This window comes from Cyprinodon tularosa, unplaced genomic scaffold, assembly GCF_016077235.1.
Source record: "Cyprinodon tularosa strain WSP-4 unplaced genomic scaffold, ASM1607723v1 ctg18, whole genome shotgun sequence".
Classification (NCBI taxonomy): domain Eukaryota; kingdom Metazoa; phylum Chordata; class Actinopteri; order Cyprinodontiformes; family Cyprinodontidae; genus Cyprinodon; species Cyprinodon tularosa.
In genome coordinates, this window is record NW_024038608.1 from 1,677,710 (window position 1) to 1,703,657 (window position 25,948).

At 38.8% G+C, this 25,948-nt stretch overlaps 8 non-coding genes across 8 annotated transcripts; 6 read left to right on the plus strand and 2 right to left on the minus strand.

The window, feature by feature from the left end:
• Nucleotides 1-2,345: 2,345 nt before the first annotated feature.
• On the plus strand, nucleotides 2,346-2,416 carry trnag-gcc. Its single transcript has one exon. It is a non-coding gene; the product is annotated as a tRNA-Gly (tRNA).
• A 3,028-nt stretch (nucleotides 2,417-5,444) lies between these two features.
• trnad-guc lies at nucleotides 5,445-5,516 on the minus strand. The gene has a single exon. It is a non-coding gene; the product is annotated as a tRNA-Asp (tRNA).
• A 3,049-nt stretch (nucleotides 5,517-8,565) lies between these two features.
• trnag-gcc lies at nucleotides 8,566-8,636 on the plus strand. Its single transcript has one exon. It is a non-coding gene; the product is annotated as a tRNA-Gly (tRNA).
• A 533-nt stretch (nucleotides 8,637-9,169) lies between these two features.
• trnad-guc lies at nucleotides 9,170-9,241 on the minus strand. Its single transcript has one exon. It is a non-coding gene; the product is annotated as a tRNA-Asp (tRNA).
• A 5,205-nt stretch (nucleotides 9,242-14,446) lies between these two features.
• On the plus strand, nucleotides 14,447-14,518 carry trnad-guc. The gene has a single exon. It is a non-coding gene; the product is annotated as a tRNA-Asp (tRNA).
• Nucleotides 14,519-16,139: 1,621 nt separating this feature from the next.
• trnad-guc lies at nucleotides 16,140-16,211 on the plus strand. Its single transcript has one exon. It is a non-coding gene; the product is annotated as a tRNA-Asp (tRNA).
• Nucleotides 16,212-16,807: 596 nt separating this feature from the next.
• On the plus strand, nucleotides 16,808-16,879 carry trnad-guc. Its single transcript has one exon. It is a non-coding gene; the product is annotated as a tRNA-Asp (tRNA).
• A 399-nt stretch (nucleotides 16,880-17,278) lies between these two features.
• trnad-guc lies at nucleotides 17,279-17,350 on the plus strand. Its single transcript has one exon. It is a non-coding gene; the product is annotated as a tRNA-Asp (tRNA).
• The last annotated feature ends 8,598 nt before the right edge of the window (nucleotides 17,351-25,948 follow it).

A 25,948-nucleotide genomic window follows, 5' to 3' on the forward strand; every position in this document is an offset into this window, starting at 1 on the left:
TTAGGGCGCTATAAAATCCGTTTTATTTTTATTTATTTGTATCAGGGGTTGACGTTAAGGATTTTTACCACTTGCCCAAAGGGCAAGTGACTTTCACATTTCATTTGCCCAGAAACAATTTTTATTTGCCCAGTATAATGTTTTATAAATATAGTTTCTTATATTCATTTTTGTATATATATTAATGAAACATGTTTGTTTTTTAAATGTTTTTTGTAATACAGTATTTTTTAAGTTTACAGGTTCTTGTAAACTTCATGCGTCAGATAATGAACTCAAGCCTACATTACCGCGTTAACATGCCTTTCAATCCTTCCTGCACATTCTTTTCAAACTAAACTTTGCTTTAAACTGTTGTGTGCTTGGAAAAATATAAATTGTAATGTTAAAAATCTAAAAAAAACTTGACAGGTTAAAAACTTAAGATAAATCACAAGACAGAAGTCAATGTCACAAATGAATAAGTTTTATTTTAGAGTCTTGGTATGTTGATACAAGATAATACTATTAATATAATGTGACTTTTCTAGAGAATCATTATACATAGTTGTTTTATACAGGGGTTCCACAGTCTTACATAATTTCAGAATTTCCTGACTTTTAACTGACTATGGATTAGTTTTCCCTGACAAAATAAGTGCAGCAACAAGACAATAATAACATAACAGGTCACAAATTTAACATGTTTAGCTCTATAACATTTAAAGGGATAGTTCGGTATTTTTGACATGAATCTGTATGGCATCCCCATCACCAGTGTCATGCAATCACACTGACTTACCCCTGGCAGCATCCTGTGAGCAGAGTTCTCGTCCAGTTTTGGTCAAGCCGAAAGTAGTCCGGCAGGTTTGCTAGACCCAGCGAAATAAAACGTTTCTCTTCCCAAAACATTATGTGTTCAAAAGAGTGATATTTTTGCATCCCAAAAACGTTGTAGTGGAAAAAGTCACACGTCGTTATCACTTGGTCCTATTTTCTCTCTGTTCGTATCAGTGCGCGCCGTCATTCAGACAGCTAGGGCCTACTAACCTGACAACAGCCAGATGCATGTCTCCCTCCGCCTAGCTCCTAGCTGGGCGGAGGGAGACATGCATCTGGCTGTTGTTGAGCTCGCTGTCAGAATGACGGCGAGCACTGATACGAACAGAGAGAAAATAGGACCAAGTGATAACGACGTGTGACTTTTTCCACTACAATGTTTTTGGGATGCAAAAATATCACTCGTTTGAACACATAATGTTTTGGGAAGAGAAACGTTTTATTTCGCTGGGTCTAGCAAACCTGCCGGACTACTTTGGGCTTGACCAAAACTGGACGAGAACTCTGCTCACAGGACGCTGCCAGGGGTAAGTCAGTGTGATTGCATGACACTGGTGATGGGGATGCCATACAGATTCATGTAAAAAATACCGAACTATCCCTTTAAATGCACCTCTCCGATGTCTAAGATAAAAAAATGTAATGAACATTTTTTAATGCATGACCTGCATCACTGTACAGAAGACTGCCATATGATAATGCTTTCTAGCTTGTTTGTTGTTTTGGTAACTACATAAAAATTTAACGATAGGTGGACAAAAATCACGCCATCTGGTGGAAAATCACCCAGTTTTTTCAAATGACGCACCTTTTTCAAATCACGCTAAAAATGGCGGCAGCAACGCTTGTGGGTCATTTTCAGCGAATGTCGGTGATTTTAAAGTAATTTTGAGTGTTTTTTTTTTTTTTTTTTGCAATCATAGCACTTGCCCTCGCGGCCAAATGCAACAAAATTTGTACTCTCCCGACAATAAAAACTACTTGCCCCGGGCAATCGGGCAATGGTTAACATCGAGCCCTGCATTGTATGATGTATTTCTAATAAGAACTGTTTCACATGAAACACTGTATATACTATTCTCACCTAACTGAATAAATTCAGTGTAAACAAATGCCATATGTTGCCACTCCTCAAAAATTCCTGCCCCCCTCTCGTCAGCCCATAAATGTTTTTCTAGATCCGCCCCTGAATGTAAGCATTTCTTTCAACAAAAAGTTGTGTCATAGGAAAAGGAAAGCAAAGTGGCGGGTGTCTTGGACCACGGATCCTACAGGGAAAAAAAAAGAATAGCCGATGAGAACAGAGGATTCAAAGAAGGATGGACTGAATCATTTGCTTCCATTAGCAGTGCGGAAGGATTGCCTGCATGTAATGCAAAAGTTATCACTTTCGCATATCAATTTACGCTCTCCTGTAATCTCTTGGTTATGGTGTTCAGTCCTGCATGGAACTTCGCAGGTGGCCTGGAGGTTCATGTTTTACCTTCTAAATATTTTTTCGCTTCGTTCAAAATTTTCTTATGTGAGCATTGGTGGTTCAGTGGTAGAATTCTCGCCTGCCACGCGGGAGGCCCGGGTTCGATTCCCGGCCAATGCAACTCCTTTTGACTCCGGCCGTTTCCAAATATGTGTGTACGCGTATGCTCTCATGTGCTCGTCAGCAGACTCAGTACTCGTCCAATTCATGGCAACACCAGGCAGAGAACAAAGAGCTTACTTGTCTGTTCTAAAGATGACAGAATTCCCAGCATGCACCACGGCAGCAGCAGCTTCACTCTTTCTTTTCTGCAGAAGTTAGTCTTTTTAAGATAATTTCCTATATAGCCCATTTTCTGATTTAGTGCCTAATTTAAAAAAAACAAAAAAATTTTTTGTGTTTATCTGACTGAGTTAATCATTATTCCCCCACTCTAGTTATCCCAGAGTCCATACTTTCCTGTCTTCTTGTAAAGAACGTAATTGATGAGAACACAAGTCAATCGGTCTTTGTCAGACACGTGACTGACACGCCCCCTAGCGCCATTTTTGTGGTGAGCGGAAGAAAAACAAAACAGCAGAAAACAAGAGGAGAGCGCTGCCAGCAGTGAGGATTATCAGTTAAATGGAAAAGAACAAGAAAACTGAACGGATACCCTACCCAGACAAACTTTCTAAAGCTGCTAGGGAACGATATTATTATTACAGTGACAAGGCAGATGTTGTGGGTAGTTGCACAGATAGCTGCAGTTATTAGAGCAGTTTGTGCTTCTCATCAGACTGAACGAAAAAACTTGTCATAATTTTTGCACATTGATAAGTTGCACACTGTATTTGCTGTTCACTTTATCCAGGCCTGTTTTCACTGGGATCTGCAGTCTTCTTTACAGATATCACCTGTTAGGTCATATCTCTAAGGAAGACTACAGACCACAGTGAAAACAAGTCCAGGGAAAATGAAAATCTTCTCATTTAATCTAAAGAGCAATCTGCTATATACGAGGGAGGAAGACAAAGTAAAACATTTGAAGCTTTGCACTGTTCTGCATTATCTATGTATTTGAGATTTTGTATTGCATTTTCATAAATTCTCTGCTTGATTGAAAAGATAATAACAACGCTTGTTTCAAATTTCAAACTCCACTCTTTATTGTACACACATTTTTACAACTTCAGAAAACATTAATATTTGAAGTGATGGTGAAACTTATATTTGTTTTGCTGTTATTTTTCAAAAGTAACTTTAAAAAAAGCAAAATTCTATTTGTGTGAAAAGAAGAATAAAAAAAGAATAAAGTTGAAACAGTACTTTATCTTGCATTCATTTATTAGCTGGTTTCTCTGTGAAAATTTCAAAACAGTCAATAATCACTGTGACTATGTCCAAAGGCATCCACAAACTGATGAGGCATAATTTTGTGCAAGGTGTCTCTATCTGGCCACACAATTGCACGCTTTAGATTTGCCTATAAAAATGACAGCATTTCATTGAATGTTCTGTACACTGTCTTTGGTGAAACACGGAAGAGATAAGCAAGGTGTTTTGAGGGCAGATCCAATCTCAGACGCATGAAGGTTAACAGAAGCATTTGAAATGGACTGAGAATTTTATTTTGAGCAGACATGAGAGGCAGCAGAAAATTAAACAAAGGTTGCCAAGTTTGGTAGACCCGTATAGTACTTGACTTTTTCATTACTGTCTCCAAAGAAGCAATCAGAGACCTGCAGCTCATCAAGTTCACGCCGCAGCTCTCTGTTTTCTTCCAAAAGACGGTTCATCTCTGCACACCTGAGCACACACAGGTTACATTCTGTCTGTCCTTCCTGACGACCACCTTCTGTGTCATCCTTGGTGTTTGGCCGGCCAACGTTTTCAGCAGCCTTCTGCGTGTCAGTCTGTTGCTGGTTAGGGTTCTCTGTCGCCTCATGTGTAACTTCATCCTGTCGCTGAAGGATTTCATCAGCCTGATGGAGCCCCGTTTCAGTTGCTTGCAGGGCATTCTTTTTCAGCTGTTCCCGATAACCACGTCTTAAAGAGCGGTCTGTGTCTGTTGGTCTGATGTCAGTGTGGCCCAGATGCAGGGATGGAGCCCAGTCTGGGTCAGTCTCCATCATCTCATATGCAGGTTGACCTGCAAAGTAGATGAAAGGTTGAGTGTTTTACACATCTATTCAAAACACTATATAAAGCACCTTAATAACAGAGCCCATTAGATTAGATGAGTTATAAAATAAGATATGCTTATGTGTCCCACAGTGGGGAAATTTGCTATACCGAAACAGCACAAGTACATCGGACTAGTAAGGCCAGAGGTAAATAAATAAACTGAAAAGCTTACAGGACGAACAAAGGATTATAATAAATAAACTTAAGTAGATTACACAGGATGAATAAATGCAGTGAGTTGGCTGACGAGTGGGTATGTACAGTGTTTTTATATGTACACTGTATTTATATATATTTATTCATAAAAAAATATATTTGTATTGCAGATTGTGTAAATGATTATATACAGATAATGCATTATTTATTCAATTTTAGCGGTCTAAAAAAGAAATAAACAAAACAAACATCACTTTCCGCTTCTCTTCCACAGCATGTTTCAGTAGGTTTACATGAACTCCTGCAACTTTATAAGCAAACCATTTCAGCGTGTTGATTTCTATTAGTGTATATTTATAAGGACTTACCTTTGTGAAAATGCCGAGAGCAAACACGAACATGAGGAGATATTTTATGAAACGTGATGTCTTTCCTTCTTACAGCAGCGACCCATGCAGCCCGACGCCTCTTTAAGTCCTCTGTCTGCGGTCCGTATTTTTTTTCCAAGTGGGGAATACGAAAAACCGTACGGCCCCATCTGCTGTTTTCTGTTTAGAATTACTATTGCATCCTTTGACGCAGCACCAGTGTCCCATTATTTCCAAAGAAGCAACTAGAACACGTCTGCTCTCTGTTAGTTTTCTTTTGTTTGTTGCTGCTGTCTCTTCACCACAGAAATGGCGCTAACTACCCTAAATGAATTGCGCTTTTGCGGAAGTGACGTACACTGTCACAGACCGATAGTCGCATTCTTGTGAACTGAAAGATGGCCTGAAAGCCCATGAGATAAATGGGTACAAGACAAAAAAACAAAAAAAGTAGAAGCCTCCCCGTCGGGGAATCGAACCCCGGTCTCCCGCGTGACAGGCGGGGATACTCACCACTATACTAACGAGGAGATGGCTGCCAGATGCCACCATGGGTAAAATAGATATCCTGCGCTAAACACGGAGTGTTTATGGACTCTATATGCCGGACACTGGATATCCTGCGCTAAAAATACTTTTCCCATTTCTGGCCAGCTTGGACAGGAAGAGAGGTGTAGATTTTCTAGAAAGAATCTAACACAATGAGAGCTGCCTGGCTTGACCTATATGTTAAGTTGACTATCTTCCATGATTTTTGATGTGGTCTGTGAAGGTGTCGATATTCTTGTTCTTTACTTTTTCATCCCCATATTTGAACCAGTGACTCACCACTGTGGTACACAGAGAGATGTGGTCAGTTGTTAACTCATCATTGGCAGTCATTTGGCAGTAAAATAGCAGAAACAGACTCATCTTAAAAGCTGCACAGCAGCAGTATAATGTAGAGACTTTTATTTTGGAAGGTCACTGGAGTCTTAATTAAATGTCTTGCAGGGTTGTCTGTTGAGGAAAGGATGAGACCCAGCATTGATGCTTGATGAATTTCCAATCATTAAATTGCTCTTTTTACCTGTTATTAGGTCTATAGATGAAGTGTCAATGGGAGGCTTTTATTTTGAAATTTGTCATTAGGTGCGTTTTGAAAATCCCCCTAGAGTCTAATTTTTAAAAATTGGTTGGTTTTGGGTCATAATGTTGAGCCAAAAAAAATATGTGAGTATAAAGAAGAGGCTTTTATTTTGTAGGGTCCCCGGAGTCTTATTTTGAAAGTATATCAGGGTTGCGTGTGAAGGGAAGGGTCATGGCCAGTAGTCATATAGTATCCATTTCCAAATGTTAAATCAGTGTTTTCTCCCTCCATTAGATTAAAATGTGCTGTATAAAGTGGCAGAGGTAAAATCCCTTTGAAGCTCCGTTACCTTGACAACGCTTAACAAGCCTGTCAGTGACAGAGAGAAAAGCGCAGCAGTATCGTTCTTTAGATCTCAGGCTTTTTTGAACGAGTGCTGAACGCAAACCGTAAGTGGTATCTTAAAGTCTTTCAGTCTAAGCGACAGCTATCCGTTGTCTCAGATTGGGGTGACTTTAATGGGGTAACTTTCATTGGCCACGGTGACGATGTAAAAATTTGTTTTTTCTGAGTATGAGGATTTTTCTCAGAATCAACGTTTTCCTATGCCCGAGCAAGTCAGCTAAACAGCTAAACCATAAATGATATTGAAAAAATTCCTTCAATGTGAGTGGTAGACGCGTCTGCAGATGGTGTATACAAAGTTTCATGTTAGTACATCAAATGGGAGCGATATGAAAATATGTGTCGTTTTGGATTTTCAGATGTGATTTTTGGAAACTCTCTTATTGGATTTCTGTTGGAAGAGTGCAGACTTCTTGGTGATCTAGGCAAAACTGCAGGAAAACTAAATCCCACACAAATGAGAGTTACATTTCCTGAATCCTGGCAAAAATACATATGTTTTGATGTAAAATTTATTTCAATTGAGTGAAAAATGAGAGAATGAGAGACTTTCAAAATAAGACTCCAGGGAACCTACAAAGTAAAAGCCTCTATATTACAGTCATGTATTAATTAATGCAAATGGCTCAGCATTATGACCCAATCTCCACCAGCTTGTTTCTATTAGACTCTTGGGACCTTTTCAAAACACACCCCAGAGAAAATTTACAATAAAAGTCTCCCATTTATACTCTAATACAGCATCTATTCAGTCAATAACATGGAAAACGAGTGATTTCACATTTGGAAATGGATTCTATATATCACTGCTGGGCATGACCCTTCCCTTGACACACATCCATGGTAGACTTTCAAAATAAGACTCCAGGGACCCTACAAAATAAAAGCCTCTTCTTTATACTCACATACTTTTTGCAGCATATGGCTCAACATTAGGAGCCATATGAAAAAATAGATTCTAGGGGGGTTTTCAAAACGCACCCAATGGCAAACTTCAAAATAAAAGCCTCCCATTGCTACTTCATCTATTGACCTAAAAACGGGTAAAAAAGAGCATTTCAATAATTGGAAATTCAACAAGTACCAATGTTGGGTCTGACCCTTTCCTCAACAGACAACCCTGCTAGACTTTCAAAATAAGACTCCAGGGAACCTACAAAGTAAAAGCCTCTATATTACACTCATGTATTAATTAATGCAAATGGCTCAGCATTATGACCCAATCTCCACCAGCTTGTTTCTATTAGACTCTTGGGACCTTTTCAAAACACACCCCAGAGAAAATTTCACAATAAAAGTCTCCCATTTATACTCTAATACAGCATCTATTCAGTCAATAACCTGGAAAACGAGTGATTTCACATTTGGAAATGGATTCTATATATCACTGCTGGGCATGACCCTTCCCTTGACACACATCCATGGTAGACTTTCAAAATAAGACTCCAGGGACCGTCTTCTTTATACTCACATACTTTTTGCAGCATATGGCTCAACATTAGGAGCCATATGAAAAAATTGATTCTAGGGGGGTTTTCAAAACGCACCCAATGGCAAATTTCTACTAACAAGGCAAGGAAAAGCATCAGATGAGCTACCTGAGAAACTAACGGTACATTTCCCCACTTTAAAACGAAACAAACATGGTTACTCACCCTGTTGATGAGCTCTCTTCACTGCCATCGAAGGCTCCAACGTGTTTTCTTTTTCAGGTGCTGCATCATAACAGAGGTGCTTCCATGCCATGTTAATTGGTTTTTGCAAAAGTTGCATTTTACAACATCTATACATCTGAAATCTAGATAAAGCGATTCATCCACATATTATAATGCAGTTGTCCATTTTAAAGGTTAAACCTATCTGGATCTATGTTGTAGTCTTAGGAATGGCAACTTCCAGTTTGCAATCAAACAGGAAGTAATGTTTTCTGCCATTTAGCTGTAAATGTAGCTCCATCAGTTCATTCAGCATGTCTGTAATCTTACATCTGTAATCTGTAGGTTTTGGTGTTCAGTCCTGCATGGAACTTCGTAGGTGGAGGTCCATGTTGTCATGTCTTCCCATCTCATTGTTTTTTTACCTACGGGCGAAATTCTCCCATGTGAGCATTGGTGGTTCAGTGGTAGAATTCTCGCCTGCCACGCGGGAGGCCCGGGTTCGATTCCCGGCCAATGCAACTCCTTTTGACTTCGGCCGTTTCCAAATATGTGTGTACGGTGTGCTCTCATGTGCTCGTCACCAGCCTCAGTACTCGTCCAATTCATACCAACACAAGGCCCAGAACAAAGAGCTGACATGTTCCTTTTCAAGATGACAGAATTCCCAGCATGCACCACAGCAGCAGCAGCTTCCAAGGGAGCGCTCACAGACCTCAGTTTTAAGTTAAAAATTCACTTTTCTGTTGTTTTTCTGCAAAAGTGAATGTTTTTAAGATCATTTGTGGTGAGAACATTATACTTTTAAGCTTAACTATGTAGCCCATTTACTGATTTAGTGCCTAATTTAAAAAAAACATTCATTTGTTGTGTGTTTCTCTGACTGAGTTAATCGTTATTCCCCCACTCTCGTTCTCCTCGATTCCATACTTTCCTGTCTTCTTGTAAAGAACGTAGTTGATGAGAACACAAGTCTATACACGCATTTTTATGAACTGAGATGGCCTGAAAGCCCTTGAGACAGATGGGGACAAGACAAAAAAAAGATAGAAGCCTCCCCGTCGGGGAATCGAACCCCGGTCTCCCGCGTGACAGGCGGGGATACTCACCACTATACTAACGAGGAGATGGCTGTCATTGATCACCATGGGTAAAATACATATCCTGGGCTAAACAGTGTTCATGGGCTCTTTAAGTCGGACACAGGATATCCTGCGCTGAAAATACTTTTCCCCATTCTGGCCGGTTTGGGCAGGAAGAGAGGGGTAGCTTTACTAGGAAGGATCAATGGATGTACAATGGATTACAGAGATCTACTCTATGCTGTTGCCTTGGAGTGGTAACCAAGAGACCACGCCCACACAATTCCAAGTGGGTGTGGTCACATGGAATTATGTGGGCATGACCACACCCACTGTGACATCATATTGTGACCTCACTTGCTGTATTTGCATAAGCCCAATTTTCAGCAGAGGACATCAGTCTTGAGGAGTAGCTGAGGAGTTCACAGTGTACAATTTTTCAGGTAGGAGAAATTTTACATACACGTTATTCAAATGGAAGGAAAAGAGTTGGTTACTTCTCAACATAACATTACTAAATTGGGGGGGGGGGAGTTGCGTCCTGCTCGATTTATGTGGAAATATTGTGTATTGAAAATACAATATGAAAGGCAGGTGGTGAAAAACCAAGAGCAGCAAAAAGAAATTGAACAGTTAAGGATAGAACGGGATAAAGCAAATCTAAACTGTGAAACCTTCAGCAACTATTATTTAGATGGTTTATGTAGATAGGCCTACTAGAGCAGGAGCATTTAGAGGTAAAGAGCTTTAGAGTGCATCTTAAACACAAGCTGGCTATGAAAATTCAGGTAAAAGACTCGAAAACAGAGACCCAAATGGATCAAAATAAACACACTTCTCTCGAATTCTTACAAAATGAGTTGGATCAATTTAGGGTTAAAACAGAAATACTGAACAAAGAAACGGTGTGCATGCATGAACATATTTTAAAACTAAAAAAAAAACTTAAGCTCAAAGACCTGGATTTTAAAAATGCTATGGAGCAGGTTAGCAGGAAAGTTGAGGAGAACACTGGTCTACAGACAGAAATCGACGATCTTAACCAAAAGCTCTCTGAAAAGAACAAAGCTTTGCTAATTCAGGAACAAGCTAGGAAAACAGAGACTTGGAAGCTTCAAAATATGCTAACTTCTCTCGAAGAAGCAGAAAGAGAGGTTGATGAGTCTAGGGTACAGACACGATTACTGCATCAAGAAAACAAGAGCTTGCATGAAGAAGTTTTAGAGTTGAAAAAAAAACTCGAAGAGAACGAAAAGGTTTTACAAAAAAGAGTTATACAACTTCATCTGAAAAATGCGTATTTAAAAAAAGCTGCAGAAAGGTTGACGAAGAATGATGAGCGCTTTACGGTGTTAATATCAGAGAACACTGAGTTAAAGACAGAAATCAAAAATCTTAACAAGAAGCTGTTTGAGAATGAAACAAATATACAAAATCAGGAAAATGCCTTTAAAACAGAGACCCAAAGGCTTCAAAATACTCTAATGTCTCTCGAAAAAACACAAAAAGACTTAGATGAGTTTAGGGCTCAAACAAAATTACTGCAAGAAAAAAAATCATAGGTTTCATGAAGAAGTTTTAGTGTTGAGAAAAACACTCACAAATAAAGAAAAGAATTTTAAACAAGCACATGAACAATTTAAACAGAAATCCCTGGAATTTGCGAAAGCTTCTGAGAAGGTCAAAACGTACAGCCAGCAAATTACGAAATTGACATCAGAGAACAAGGACTTAAAGATGGAAGTCACAAAACTTAACAAGAAGTTGCAAATTCAGGAACTTGCTATGCAAAAAGAGACCAAGGAATTTAAAGAGGTTCTTGGTTATCTCAAAATCACACAAAGGGAGTTTGATAAGTGTAAGGCTGCATTAGCATTCCAGCGCAGAAAAAAAACTCAAATTCCTAGATAATTGTCTTTGCAATTCAGTTACTTTTTAGTTATCTTCTGACAGTGACCCAATTTTGTTTCTTTTTGCTGTTTTTTGTTATTTTTTTCTTTCCCTCTTGACCCTTGCAGACTTGTATGAACTGCTGTTCACCTTCTGCGCTGTGGGGTGTACAATGGTAACCTGACAACAGGCAGATGCATGTCTCGCTCCGCCTAGCTAGCACTGTTGCCTTGTAGCAACAAGGTTCTGGGTTCACTCCCAGTGTAGGGTCTTTCTAATTTTTGCATGGTCTTCCTGTACATTCTGGGTTCTCTCCGGGTGCTCCGGCTTCTTCCCACTGTCCAAAAGCATAAGCTGTTAGGTTAATTGGCCTTTGCATGGTTGTATGTCTCTCTGTATCTATTTTTATGTTATTATCCTATAAATTAGTACTTTTCTGCAGAGACTTTATTGATTTGAAGGGATGAACAAATGGATTTTTGTTTTTGTAAAAGATGGACAAAACTACAGATTTTGCTGTAAGGTCTTTTAATCTAAATGTTAACCATGTTAACAATATAAAAGAATAGAGACCATTAATGTCCACATGGGTCATAAAAAATGTTAGCCAGAAAGAAAGATAAAAACGTAGCTTGTCCCAATTAAAGAGCATAATTAAGTGCAAAAACAAATAGACTAAACTAGTTTCTTAAACTATCTATAAATGAGCACGATTGCAACTCCTGGTGAAATTAGATACAATACATATCCGACCTGCAAGACGCACATTTATAAAACCCCAATCCTTTAGTTAGTCCCAAACATTTTCCTCTATTACAATTTAACTGCTTATCTATTGCCTATATGTTATTTAGAAAAACACAGGAACTAACAAAAAGCTAAATTTAAGCAAATAAATGAACAAAATGAATTCTGTAAAACAGCAATATCACTTTCACTAATGTAGTCATAAAAGTTTTGTTTCTTAAATAGTCTACATGTAACTACTGGTTTATAAGAATGTTTGAGAATTCCTTGTGATCTTTAGAGTGCAAATGATATTACGTTTCCCATTCATGTGTATTGGACGTTTACTTCCAGATATCTAAAATAACATTATTCCTATCTAAAATAAAAAAATTTTCCTATCTAAAATGAATTCTGGCCAGGATTAATTCTAATTTCACTTCTCTATAATAGAGTTACTGTTAGTCAAAATTACTATTTCAGATGTTAAAAAATGAATATATTACAGATATCCAGAAATCCAATTGTTGAAATCTAAAATATATTTGTTCTAGTAGAAATATATTTACAGATATCAACTATTGATATATGACTAGTTAAATTGGAATTTCAGATATCTACATTTTAATAATGCCTATCCAAAATACATTGGTAGATACTTTGTGCAGTGCACACAACGCTCAGTGCTGAGGTTCCTGTTGCAGAGATTGCACACCTGGCTTGCTTATAATAACAATGCAAAAAATCTAAAAAAAAAATAGAGTTTAGCACATATTCCGAAAATAAAAGTTGTAGTATAAACTAGATGAGGTTATCTATGTGTGATATACGTGTTGTGGCACTATAATGATCTATAGTGTAATCATTGGCTATTATATGCCAATAATAACAATGAATAAATCTCCAAAAATACAGTTTGGCCTATCTTCCGAAAGTAAGAAAAAAAAGAATGTTAGAACTGTAAATATGCAGTCATAAGTTTATATAACTATTTTTTTATGTATTTATTACTGTTTTCAAAGCTACACTTTAAAATATGAAATTGTCTAGAGCTGTTTAAACGAAATTTCTTTTTGTTTACACTTGTGTATACAAAATGGCAAAATAAATCTGTCTAAGTCACAAGTAATTATTGGCTTTTATATACTTATAATAACAATGAAAAGTTTATAATATAAACTTTTTTAATATAAACTTTTTAAGTATATTATACTTATAATAACAATGAAGAGTTTAGCACATTTTCCCAAAGTAAGAGTTGCAGTATGATCCAGATGAGGTTATCTGTGTATCCTACACATTTGAAGGCAGTACAGTGATCTATAGTGTAGTCATTGCTCATTTTATACTTATTCTAATAATTAAATAGGTGTCATTTGTCATTTAGGCTTTTGGATATTCCTCAGAAAAATATGAGCTTTCCAGCTCATGCAGCTATTTTCATTGTACAGATCAGTTATCGTCTGATCGCTGTGCTGGTGGCTGCGCTAAAATCATTGCGCTGTTGGCAACACTGATGACGTAGACCAAGTTATATTTAATCACAGATATGATCCCCCCCCCCCCCCCCCCCCCCCACACACACTCAGGTAAAACACTCTAAAAGAGAGAGACTTGAGCTGAAACCGAAACCGAAGGGGGTGGATTTGTTCTCCTGCCACAGCGCTAATGGGGCATTTACATCTGAAAAGGGATTCATGAGTTGATAAGTACTGCGGGGGGACTGGAAGCTGACGAAAATTTTCGTATCTCCGGGACTTTTAGTGTTAAAAGCATATTTTGACAAAAAAGAATCGATGACTAAAAGTAGCATATCTGACACATGTTGTGGGAAAAAAGTATTCAACTATTCACCCTAGTTAAATAAATGGAGATCAATGTTATGAATAAACCTTGAGAAAGAATCTGATTTGTCAAGGTGAAACAGACTGAGTGAAAACTTTTATAGTGAGTAAATAGGATAAATTAATATATAATAGAAGAGAACTCAAAATTTTCTGACAGGGGAGAAACAGGGGTGGGTTAGCTTTCCTCTCTCTTTTGGGAACCTTCTGTTCATTCTTCTGACCCTTCGTCTGGCCCTTCGCCTGACCCTTTATCTGAACCTTTGTGCTGCGAGCAGGGAGCTACCCCCCTTTGCCGTTTGTTCAGGACGTTGGGGGTCGCCATCCTATTCTCCTCTTCTGCCTTCCTTGCCCTACCTTCAGCTTCTAAACGCAGTTCTTTGGCTTCTACATGCAGTTTTTCGGCCTTCAGGCGCAGTTCTTCTGCCTTCAGGCGCAGTGCTTTTTGTAATTATGACTTTCTCTGGTACAGTAATGCAAGTTGACCAAACACATTTGTAAGAAACCACTGAGCTTATTAGGTTCCATTTATATGGAGGCCGCAGAAGCTCCCACTGCTATCTGATCCTGATCCCTCTCCATTAGATTCATTGGGGGGAAATAGGGTTAGTCGTACCGTATGAGCAGTAGCTGCGTGCAAGAACTGGAAAAAATCGCACAGTGTAGGCCCGGCTTTAGCAAGGTAGAGTGAATACACAACCTTGAATAGGGGGAGGGGGTCTTGCAACCTCTACCATTAAGGGGTGAGTCAGAACCACGTGATCCCATGCAAATGTGTCCAATGCCACCTCCTCGTTAGTATAGTGGTGAGTATCCCCGCCTGTCACGCCGGAGACCGGGGTTCAATTCCCCGACGGGGAGAAAAAAACAGTATGTTTTTTTTGGCCTGTGACGTCATTGCATCCACTGCTGCGCCTGCGGGACACCTGCGTTGTATGACTGCGGTTCACACAGGAGATCACATACAAGTCGCATATATTTGGAAATGTGAACAACATTTTTAATAAAAAAAACGTTATTGAGCATCAAGGCCTGCAGTATGAACGTCGCCTAAGTCATGAAGTGCTATTTAAGGACCGGAGAGATAGAGCTTCAAGGTGTAGACCCACAGAGCCTATCTTTAACAAGGTCAGTAGAAATCTGATCACAGTGTGAAGAATTATTCACCACAAAGCACTTTGAAACGCTGATCACTGCCCCTCTATGGTTTCTGCGAGTACTTCACCACCAGGGTGAGACAAGGTGCCTTCGCCTGGGAATTTTCAAACTGTGGTTGCGATGACAAGCCTACGCCACCATATGGCGTCAAATAGAGCACTACACAATTTGGATCTGAAAACACTGGAATCAGCTGAGTAGTTGTAATAAGGACAATCTCTGTCAATGTGGCCTACATTGACCCAGTTGCTGTGACTTTAAGAACCTTTGTGATGCACCAATCCACAATTTGATCTCACGGCTTCACAATAGCAGCAACCAACAAACAACACAGCTGAAATCCCAAATCACCAATTCTCTATTAGCTTCTAAGTCTGAGATTTAATTAACTGGCCGTTAAATCTACTCAAACCAGCTAGACTCAATACCTGCAACACCGCAAACACACCCGGTCTATTTTCAGCAGGAGTAGCATTTTTAGCTATTTAACTAAGAGTAGTCTGGATGATTTATCTGTTATTCATATAACGGATGTTTCAGTCTCAGGGCCACCCAGGGACAACACCAATATGTTGTGCAAAATAATATCCTGTAGATAATGAATAAATTATATAGTTAATTAACCTATTCAAAATCGGAGGTGAAATCAATTTAGTGTTTTTAGTTGAATAATGGTAGCTTTAATTTACTTACTTACCAGGGATTGTGGTTTCACCTCTGAAACTTAATAATTGCAGTCAGTTCATCCAGATTATCTATTTCTGTCGGAGGCGCTCAGACCCCCACATACCAGCGGTGCACCGACAGTAGAAATCCCTTCATCAGCAGCCTCTAGGCTGGCAGGTGTTTTTCATCTAAATAATTTAAACTGCAGGCACCAGGATACCGGTAATAAAAGCGAACATATTCCGTCGGCAGGTTTCAGGATTTTAAGTTAATTTAGGAGTGATCACAGCGCTGTGTCATCTGCGATGTGTCATGTCTCACGGCCAGCTCCCAGGTTTGATTAATACTTTGTAATAAATACATGAATAAAGCACAGTCATACTCAGTTTTGCCCCCGCTGTATTTTTAAATACGCAGTAGAGGTATTTAAAGGTAGTAGAGGACATGTACCTGTATATAAAAAACGCGCCCTATAGTCCGGTGCGCCTTATGTGTGTGTTAAATACAGAAATGGCAAACATAACTGAGACTGCGCCTTTTAGTACGGTGCGCCTTATGGTCGTGAAAATACGGTAGTTAAATAATCAACCTTTGATGCATTGTGGCAATATATCCCTACACTAGTTATGCTTTCTCCACAGGGCAGTGCAACGCCACCTCCTCGTTAGTATAGTGGTGAGTATCCCCGCCTGTCACGCGGGAGACCGGGGTTCAATTCCCCGACGGGGAGAATAGTTTTTTTTTTTTTTTTTTCTCTAATGTATAATCCCTTAATAAGTCTTTAAGAAACACGTTTCAGGCTTTGACAAATTTGACAAATTCCAAGCCTAGTGGTGTCTAAGGAATGATACTTGAACAATTTAATTAGGGTTTAAAGTATTTCACTGCTGCATCCCACGTGCAGATGCTGTTCCTTGACTTCAGTTCAGCTTTCAACTCTATCACCACACAGCATCTGATAGGCAAACTGGAACAGGTTTGTTTGGCTTTCGGATAGACGAGTCAGAGCAGCTCCATTTCACTGTGAAGCTCAGCCCGACGTGGTTTTTAGTCGTACAGTGTGAGCAGGCAGATCGCATGAGAGCGTTGGGCTGAACATAAATCGTGAGCTATGAGCTCACACTGTATGACTAAACCCTGTGGTTTAGTCGTGCAGTATGAGCAGTAGCTGCGTGCAACGACTGAAAAAAATCGCAGTGTAGGCCCAGCTTTAGCAAGGTAGAGTGAATACACAAACTTGAATAGGGGATGTCAGCTCTGAATGTGTACAGCGTGTCTATGGTGTATGGTGTGATGTGATCTCATGCAAATGTGTGCCATGCCACCTCCTCGTTAGTATAGTGGTGAGTATCCCCGCCTGTCACGCGGGAGACCGGGGTTCAATTCCCCGACGGGGAGAAAAAGTTTTTTTTTTTGGCCTATGACGTCATTGCATCCACTGCTGCGCCTGCAGGACACCTGCGTTGTATGACTGCGGTTCGCACAGGAGATCACATACAGGTCGCATATATTTGGAAATGTGAACAACAATGTGAAAAAAATCAGATTTCACAAAAAAATCGGTATTGAGCATCAAGGCCTGCAGTATGAAGTGTTATTAAGGTGTAGACCCTATCTTTAACAAGGTCAGTAGAAATCTGATCACAGTGTGAAGAATTATTCACCACAAAGCACTTTGAAACGCTGATCACTGCCCCTCTATGGTTTCTGCGAGTACTTCACCTAGACCCATGTCAGCTCTGAATGTGTACAGCGTGTCTATGTTGATTTTCTCACAGAAAAACTGATTATGTCACCTCCTCGTTAGTATAGTGGTGAGTATCCCCGCCTGTCACGCGGGAGACCGGGGTTCAATTCCCCGACGGGGAGTTTAAACTTTTTTTTTTTTTCTTCTCAGACCTTAAAAAGACAATATCCAAGCCAAGTGGCGCCTAATGAATGATATTTTAACGTTTTTTTTGCTGCCGCAGCAAAATAACTTTACCATGAGGCCTTGCAAAGCTCTGACCGTAGACCGCAGCAGTTAAGCAGCAATTTAGTGGGCCTGACAGGAAGAGAGGCTTGGTTACAAAATAAAACACATCTGTGCCTCTTGACAGAGAGAGAGATCTGGGAAGTTTATCTGAGTTTTTGTTTCTTTGTTTTGATAGAGGTGAGAGTTACCCGCTCTTACCTGCTCTGTCTGCCCATCGATTTGGGGTTTTTTTAGGCTCAAAGAGGTTCACAGTTTTACTGTCCGTTTTTCTTTTGTGGAGAGGGATAAACTTCTTTTTGTCCTTCGCTGTGTTTGAGAGGCTCAAAGAAGATCCCTACTTTATCCGTTTTTTGTCCACCTGAACGCCTTTAATGGTAAAGTATTATTTTTTCAATGTTTCATTGATTATTCACAAGTCTACCCAGCATGCTTTATATGTACCTGGCTCACAGGAATGACTTTCCAGGCAGGAGGTTGTAATGTCACCTCCTCGTTAGTATAGTGGTGAGTATCCCCGCCTGTCACGCAGGGGCCAGCCGCGTATAGGTGTAAAACGCTGACAGCCTGAAAAAAATGTGACGTGGGTTCGACTCCCGGTCTTGGCATGAACCTATATTGATTAACCCAACCTTTTCTGTTTGTTATGATTATGTTCCAATCAATAATATTCTAAAGAAATCATGCTACTACTAATGAGGTGTTTATTATTATTTTAAAGGACGAAAATGCTTAGATTTTAGTAATATGAATTGCAGGAGCTATTACAGGTTGTAGCATCAGTGTTTTCTCTAAATTCTTGAACTAAGCAGCTATAATGATCCTTTATTTTACATTTAATTAGAATAGGATTTTCTTGATGTGTCTTGAAACCAGTAAGTATTTTAAAACCTTACCAGAAAGCAACGTGATACATTTGCTTTTACCTCAATATCTTTTGTCTTCTACAGAGATCTTTATGGTAGATCTAAGCATTGTGTAAATTGTTTAATGATATGCAATTAAACCAAGCAAATTTGTTCTTTTTTTTTTTTATTCAAAAAAGGGAACAACAGTTCAAATTCACACACACACACACATAAATATATATATATATATATATATATATATATATATATATATATATATATATATATATATATATATATATATGTGAATAACATTATGCTATATACAATATACATTGTGTATATTAGAATGTATTGTTCAAAAGGAAAAGCATGTCGGGGAAAAAAAAAAACCTAGAGCAAATGTTATGGCATGCTTCCTGTGAAATATTTACATTTGTAAACCTCCCATATTGACAGTATACTCAGATTATTTTGTAGATATATTGAAACCTATAGAATAATAACAAAAATACCTATATAAACTTTACAGAAACATGTGCATTACTTTTTCCTCTCAGCCACCCACCGCTGTTTTTCTGCCTCATAGAAAGGAGACTCTGAAAACTCCTTCCAACCCATTTCCCTCACCATACCATGTGACTGGTAAATGGACAGAATTTTTGATGGACAATATATATATTTTCCTGGCACTCCAGGGAACCCAGTGTGAATATGTGGACTGTTTGGCCCCTGTTTCAGGTCTTTGCGACAAAATCTGCAAAGTTGGCTGGGATTCTGTCCTTTTTCTCTTCTTTTCTGTTTTTTCCTCAACCCGTTTCTTTGTTTCCTGCAGTTCCCTTTGAAAGAATTCTGTGGAGGAAAATTCTTCTTCTTCTTTGATGCAGTCTGGTCTTACCATCTTCAGCACTGTCAGCAAAGGAAAGGCCTCGCTTTGCAGAGGGGGAAGCTGCACTTGTGCTGGAATCTGAAAAGGAGTGATGTTGTTACTTATGACTTCAGTATAACTATAAGATAATATATAAAGTAGTTAAGATTATCCAGACACTGTCGTTTTTTCAACAGACATATGCTTAAAGACGGATTGAAACAAACCTTTAAACTCAGATGTTTTTGCACTCTCTGTTTCCTTCAGTAGAAATGAGAGCTGTGATGGAAGGGCTACAGGCGTCTTTTGTGGGATTGGCAGTGCTGTAAATGGTCAGAAGAACATAAAGGATTTTGTTTAGCATAACAAAACATTAAAAGCATCATATTTTTCTCAGAACAGAATTTTTAATCTCTTTACCATCACCTGTTGAGGATTCTGGTCCATCCAATGCAGCAGAAGTCCTGGACACCGTTGCAGTTGGACCTAATTAAAGAAAATGTATTATTCACCATATAAATCACAGCCGAACACAGCAGATTATGTTAGTCAAAACTCAAAAACTTGGTACTTTTATTCCTTCTGCTTATTAGACCTCTAAAAATGTTTTAAAAGTAATTTCCAGATGTGTAAAATGAAACTATGCCAGCTCTAAGCAGGAGGAATAACATCACTTAAGTAAACAAACATGCCAGTTAGTAGTAACAAGGAAAAAAAAGAAAAAAGAAAAAGTAAACATGCAGAATGAAAATGTATACTCACCAACACCAGGAACATCTCCGTCAATTCATAGTCCTTTGGCATGCAGAGTAACGGTGGCAAACAGTGATATTGTAACAGGAACTTGACCGGAACATGGCCAGAACAAAAGAACATAATGAGTCAAGGCTCAGTTTTGGAGGGTTATTCATCATAAGAGAGAATAACACCCCAGCCCTGAAACCCCTTATTTAAGAAAAAACCTGTCTTTGCTCTGGAACATGGTTTGGGCACCGGGGTTCCTTCTTTTTCTGCTGACCCTGCATACACAAAAACAAAATATAGAAGAGTGACAATTGGAAGCAAAATAAATTTTAGAACTTGATCTAGTGTAACTGCAAAGTAATCACGGCTCTGACTCAGGAGCTTAGAGGGGGAGATGCTCAGCATTGCAGCTTCCAGTTCATCATCCTCCTCCATCCCTATGAGAGACACAAAAATTATGCCACACAAAAAGATAACTAAAGGACTAATTTGGAAGGTATATACAATATTCAAGGAATTTTCATTCTTATATCTTAAAACTTTTAATATTATATTAGTTGCTTACCCAGGGGTTTATGCGGCAGACTGGTTTTTATTTTTGGAGGACAAGAAGATAATGTTTTCTGGAGCAAGTACTGCTGCAGTTTTTTCATTCTAGTCCCTGGAAGGCAGCTCTTCTTTAGAATGAAATCAGTGTACCCATCTTCTCTTGTGTCCCAAATTTCCTTCCAAGTGCTCTTGGCCCGAGAGCCAAAACCAACCAGCTGATCGTCTTCAGAGGTTGTTGCGCTGGTGCCTCTGTTGGTCTCATAATCCAGAACATCTTGGATCTCTTTAAAACTCAGTGCATATTTCACAAAGGTTAGGAGGTTCACCTTGGGAAGGCTCTCGGTCAGGCAGATCCCAGCTTCCTCCTCCTTTTGTCGGTTTCGGATGATATAGATTGTGTAACCCACATCATTTTCCAAAAGCCAGCGGAAGCACTTCCCTTTGTACTTTCCAAATTGGAGGCTGTAATCTCCCAGCACTTCCAGAGCATCTGTGACATCCCCACCTCGCTGACGAACCACAGACAAAGCGTTTTCTCTCACAGCATCCTCCCTTTTTGGATCTGATTTGTCACACAGGCTGGGATCATTCTTTATCCTTTTGGCCTCAGGGGAGGGATCCTGCAGAAGAAACCCAAGAGGTCCCTTGCGGAAAACAACACTTAGTTTTCCGGGTTAAAAGATAGTCTTCTTCTGCATCTTGGCCTTGTGGAGAGAAAAAAAAAATAGAGATGGATCATGTATTTTAGAAAATACCTAAAAATCTTTTAAATAAATTATCTATTACTAAATGTATTTACAGAGGGAACATTCACAACAAATATTCTCTTAAGTCACTTAATTATATTCATTTTTTTTTCATAATACATACATTCTAATTGATCCAAGTTATCACACAGTAAATGAACTCACTTATCTTTTTCAACATACTTCAAAAAGGTTTTTGATAGACAGATGATACAATTTCTATATTTTTTAATATATTGTATTGTAATCAGATCTTCACTGAAATACATTGAGCACAAACTGCTATAACTACCGTTTCTAAGGCACCGTTGCTACAAAACACCAGCATGATCTTTGTTCAGTGTTAGGGTAAAATACGGCCACATCGGACATACATTAAACTATAACCTTTTATTGGCTACATAAGAAGAAGAACCAGCAGACAATGAAAAGTGGTAAGTAACGCCACAGTAGCAAGCATAGATGCAGCGTTTTTCCAATGTATTAAAATTCGGCCGAAAAAAAACGTGATCAAACACGATCAACATGTCCCAGAGCTTTATAAGTTGCAATCAATATAACTTACCTTTTGAATGTGTGAAAGATGAATTGAATAATCGATCTTCTTTGCTCTCCTCTTGGTCTTTTTAAAGCCGGTTATCTTTTCAAACAACGCGGGTAAGCAAGAAACTGCGTCACTTCCGCATAGAAAGCTACGCTCATACGTGTGAACAGCGCCATGGGGGTATAGTGGTCAGAAATATATTGCATCCGTAGTGTTAAGAACTACCATAGAGAATGAATGGGAAAAGTTAAGAGAGTTAAGCTTAACTATTTTCGCTCCCCGCGCGGGAGACCAGGGTTCGATTCCCTGACGGGGAGAACACTTGCTTTTCTTTCTATTGCATATTATCTTAAAAAGTCTTTGAGGTTTTGCTATATAGAAGCAGCAAGAAAAACAACAACCATGGCGGACGACAATGCGGAGAGCCAGTATTTATGTTTAAACATATTGAAAAGAATGAGTTTTAATGGTTGGAAAGGACCGCTAGGACGCTCGCAGACACTACCATCATTACTTCCATAAACACAGAGCACGCTGACGTCATTGCATCCTCTACTGCGCATGCCAGACACTTGCGTTGTATGACTGCAGTTCACACAGGAGATAACATACAAGTTGCATCTATTTGGAAATATGAACGGCAACGCAAAAAAAAAAATCGGATTTCAAAAAACAAATCGGAATTGAGCATCAAGGCCTGCAGTATGAACGTAGCCTAAAGCCTTCAGTTAGGTATGAGGCCTGCCAGGTGGATGGATTTACCAGGTTAGAATTGGTCATACTGGACTTAATAGTTCTCTTTTCAGAATAGTAATCACTGTAATCAGATAGAAACAGTGGAACATGTATTAATGGAATGTGATAAGTATTCACAGGAACATCAGCATTTAAAGTTAACGCTAAATAGAGAAAAAATGTTATTTTCAATGATAAACCTTCTAGGAAATACATCTAATTCTGCTAGAAATCAGTTAATTAGTTTTTAAAAAATACTGGATTATTTAATCGTATTTACATAAAGAATATGTGTGTATATGCATGTGAATATTCACACAAATTAATGTATATGTAAGTTTATATAAGTATTGATTCATAGATAATATGCAGTTTCGTTCATACCATTCCCTCTGACATCATTGATAGCCACACTCCAGTCTGGTAGGTGGCGGTAAATGCGCCATAAGTTGGTTGCCATCCACCAATAAAAAACAGAAGAAGAAGAAGATTTACCAGGTGTTTGCTCTGTTCGAAAACCTAGGATGCATCCTTAGAAGGCCAGATTCGAAGGACGATTACGTCATAGCGCAGCGCCGAGGTCTGGTCGGATTCCAAGCCTCCTCGTTATGCGGCCTTAAAATGCGTCCGTCTTTTAGCCTGATTTGAAGGACGGGTCCGATGTATCCTCACTATCCTTGGTTTACCCAGGATTCATTGCGAGACCAAGCTAGCCGGCTGCTCCGTGATCAGAGGAAAGGTTACTTGGCGCCGAACAGTGGTGAAAATTGGAAGTTCAGTTTAATATAATACAAGTCTGTGAATAGTTCCATCTGAGATGAATGACAATAGTTGTTTTAATGATTATTGAGTCAGATATGTGGCTGTAATGTTTGATTTATCTAAAGGTTTTTATCTGTTACTTTGTAAATGAGTTTGGCTGTAATTTAAGGACAGATTATAATATATTTGCAGGGTGGGGACTATAAATATGAAAGGATTTTTTTCTTTTTATTGCTGTTTTGCACAAATGCTTAACTAAGATATTTTTGTTGTTGAATATTAGATTTTGCAGATATATTTTTTATACATACATTGTTTACATTTACTTATATATTTCTACCCCTTTTATAGAATAGAAAATCCCTTTATTGTCCCACAATGGGCAAATTTACAGCAGCAGAAAGATTATTGAAAATGGTCACACAAATGTGGACCTTAAAAAAATGTATAAGAATAACATAATAGGGAAGAGTTAAAATATAAACAATGAAATACTGTAAAGTGTTTTAACAATATAAAACTGTGGAATAAATAACCAATATGCAGCTATGGACATTTTTACAGTGATGGATATTTGAAAATAGCAGCAACATCAGAGATGTGCAGAATGACAGCAGCAGGTTATTTAACTGACTAAGGTTTCTATTATTACATTTGATTTTATTTGTTCCTGCTCCCGCTGGTTGGAATCTTTATTCCACTCTGGGTTCTTGTTAATGTAGTCTTTGTTCACTTTACAATAGAAAAGAAATAAATAAACAGTTTTGAAAACTTCAAACTTCGGTTTTCATTCTTTTACTGCTTTTTGTGTCAACTTTCGCGGTTGCTAAGCAACAGAGCATACGGCGGTAAAACCCGCTAAAGTGTAGACCTGTTGGAATTCACAGCCAAAACTCTTCCAGTCTCCTTATTTTCAAGGACTTCGAAGGATCCAGTCTAGGTAGACCGCGTCCTTGGAGGATGCAGCCCAGGATTTCGAACAGAGCCGTTATGTCCTCAGTGAATATGTTGCTTACTCAGTCAGTGTGATTGGTTTAGTCTGCAGTGTCGCTACCCGATCCGTACCGGTAGCACGATCCGTACCATCAGCTCATTTGCGCCTGCGCGAACAGAATAACTTCCGGGTCTCCAAAAAGTAACGTAATTACGGTACTGAAAAAACTTTATTTATATCCTTAAATAATTAAAGAATACTAAACTACATTGTGAAGACAATATTGAAGACTTTTCTGGAAGAAATGGATGCTTTTTAAATTCAATCCGTTGTATTGCTTGACGTCATTTTTCTGGAATAAAAATCCAAATTTTCGGGAAATGTTCCCTTATCAATGAAAAACTGCAGGTCACGAAATGTAGCAAATGAATCCATTGTGGGATCAGTACTGCTGGAGTGCATAGTTAAGAACGGAGTATATCAAATATTTAAACAAATTTAAATATATACGCTGTGTGACGTATATTTGCGCATGCTCAGAGCAGTCAAAGTAACTATCACAAGGCGATTTAACTTTTTTATGTATTTCTGTTTTTTATTTTTAGAAAATGCAATATTGACAAAAATACAAAGATATATATAAAAAAAAAAAACCATGCCTCTAAAAAATACAAAAGAATAAAAAAGTAAGAAAAAGGAAATATTGCCACCGGAAGTTATTCTGTTTGCGCACGCGCAAATGAGCTGATGGTACGGATCATGCTTCCGGTACGGATCGGGTAATGACATGCAGCAACCTGGGAGCAGTGCATGCTGGGAGACAGGAAGAGTCTCTGGCACTTTGTCACCTGCTCCAGCTGGTTGAGCACATGGAAATGTTAGCTCCTGATTTTTGGCTATTCTTTTCCTCACCCTGCTAAAGCAACGTCTGTAAGTTATTTTTTTTCTTTATCAAGTTAAGCTGTTGTGTGTTTTCACATTATTATGTATGTTTAGAAGGCTAAAATGTGAAGTTTGCAAACAAGATGTTACCCTTCTATATTTTGCTGCTGTTTGCTATTTGGTTAGATTTACATTTGTCAGAGTAGCTATACAGATAATGAGCTAATTCAGGGGTGGGCAAACTTTTTGACTTGAGGGCCAGAATGGGTTCTAAAATTTGACAGAAGGGCTGGGCCAGAAGCATTTGGACAAGCAATGTAATTTATTAAACCTGGGGATTGAAATGTATAAAAAAACAGACAATTGAAGGTGCAGATTTAAAGAACTCAACATTTAGTGGAAAAAAAAAATCAATGGAATCACTTTCAACATTCAGAACATATTATTACCCAACAAAAGGAAGGGGTCTTTAAGTTGCTATTTTTTTATGACAAAGAAGAAAAACTCACATTTCAGTGAGAACAGTGTTGTTGTTCTCCTTTTTTTGCCAGTGCATCAAAGTCTGGAGTTAGTTTCGTTGTGGCAATTCTCAGAATAGATCTGAGGTGTTGGTCAGTTAACCGGGATCTGTAACGGGCTTTGTTGATGTTCATGACGCTGAAAGTCTGCTCACACACGTAGGTCGAGCCAAACAATGCCAGCATCTTCTGTGCCGTCCTCCGGAGGTTTGGAAATGTGGCTTCGTTAAGTGAAGCGTAAAAGTCATTCAGTTTAAGAGATCGGAACTTCTCTTTTGAGATGGAGTCAGACTGAAGATCGATCAGTTCCAATTGCAGCTCATGCGGTGCTGTTTCGGGGTCTTGTGACAGGGGACAGGACACCA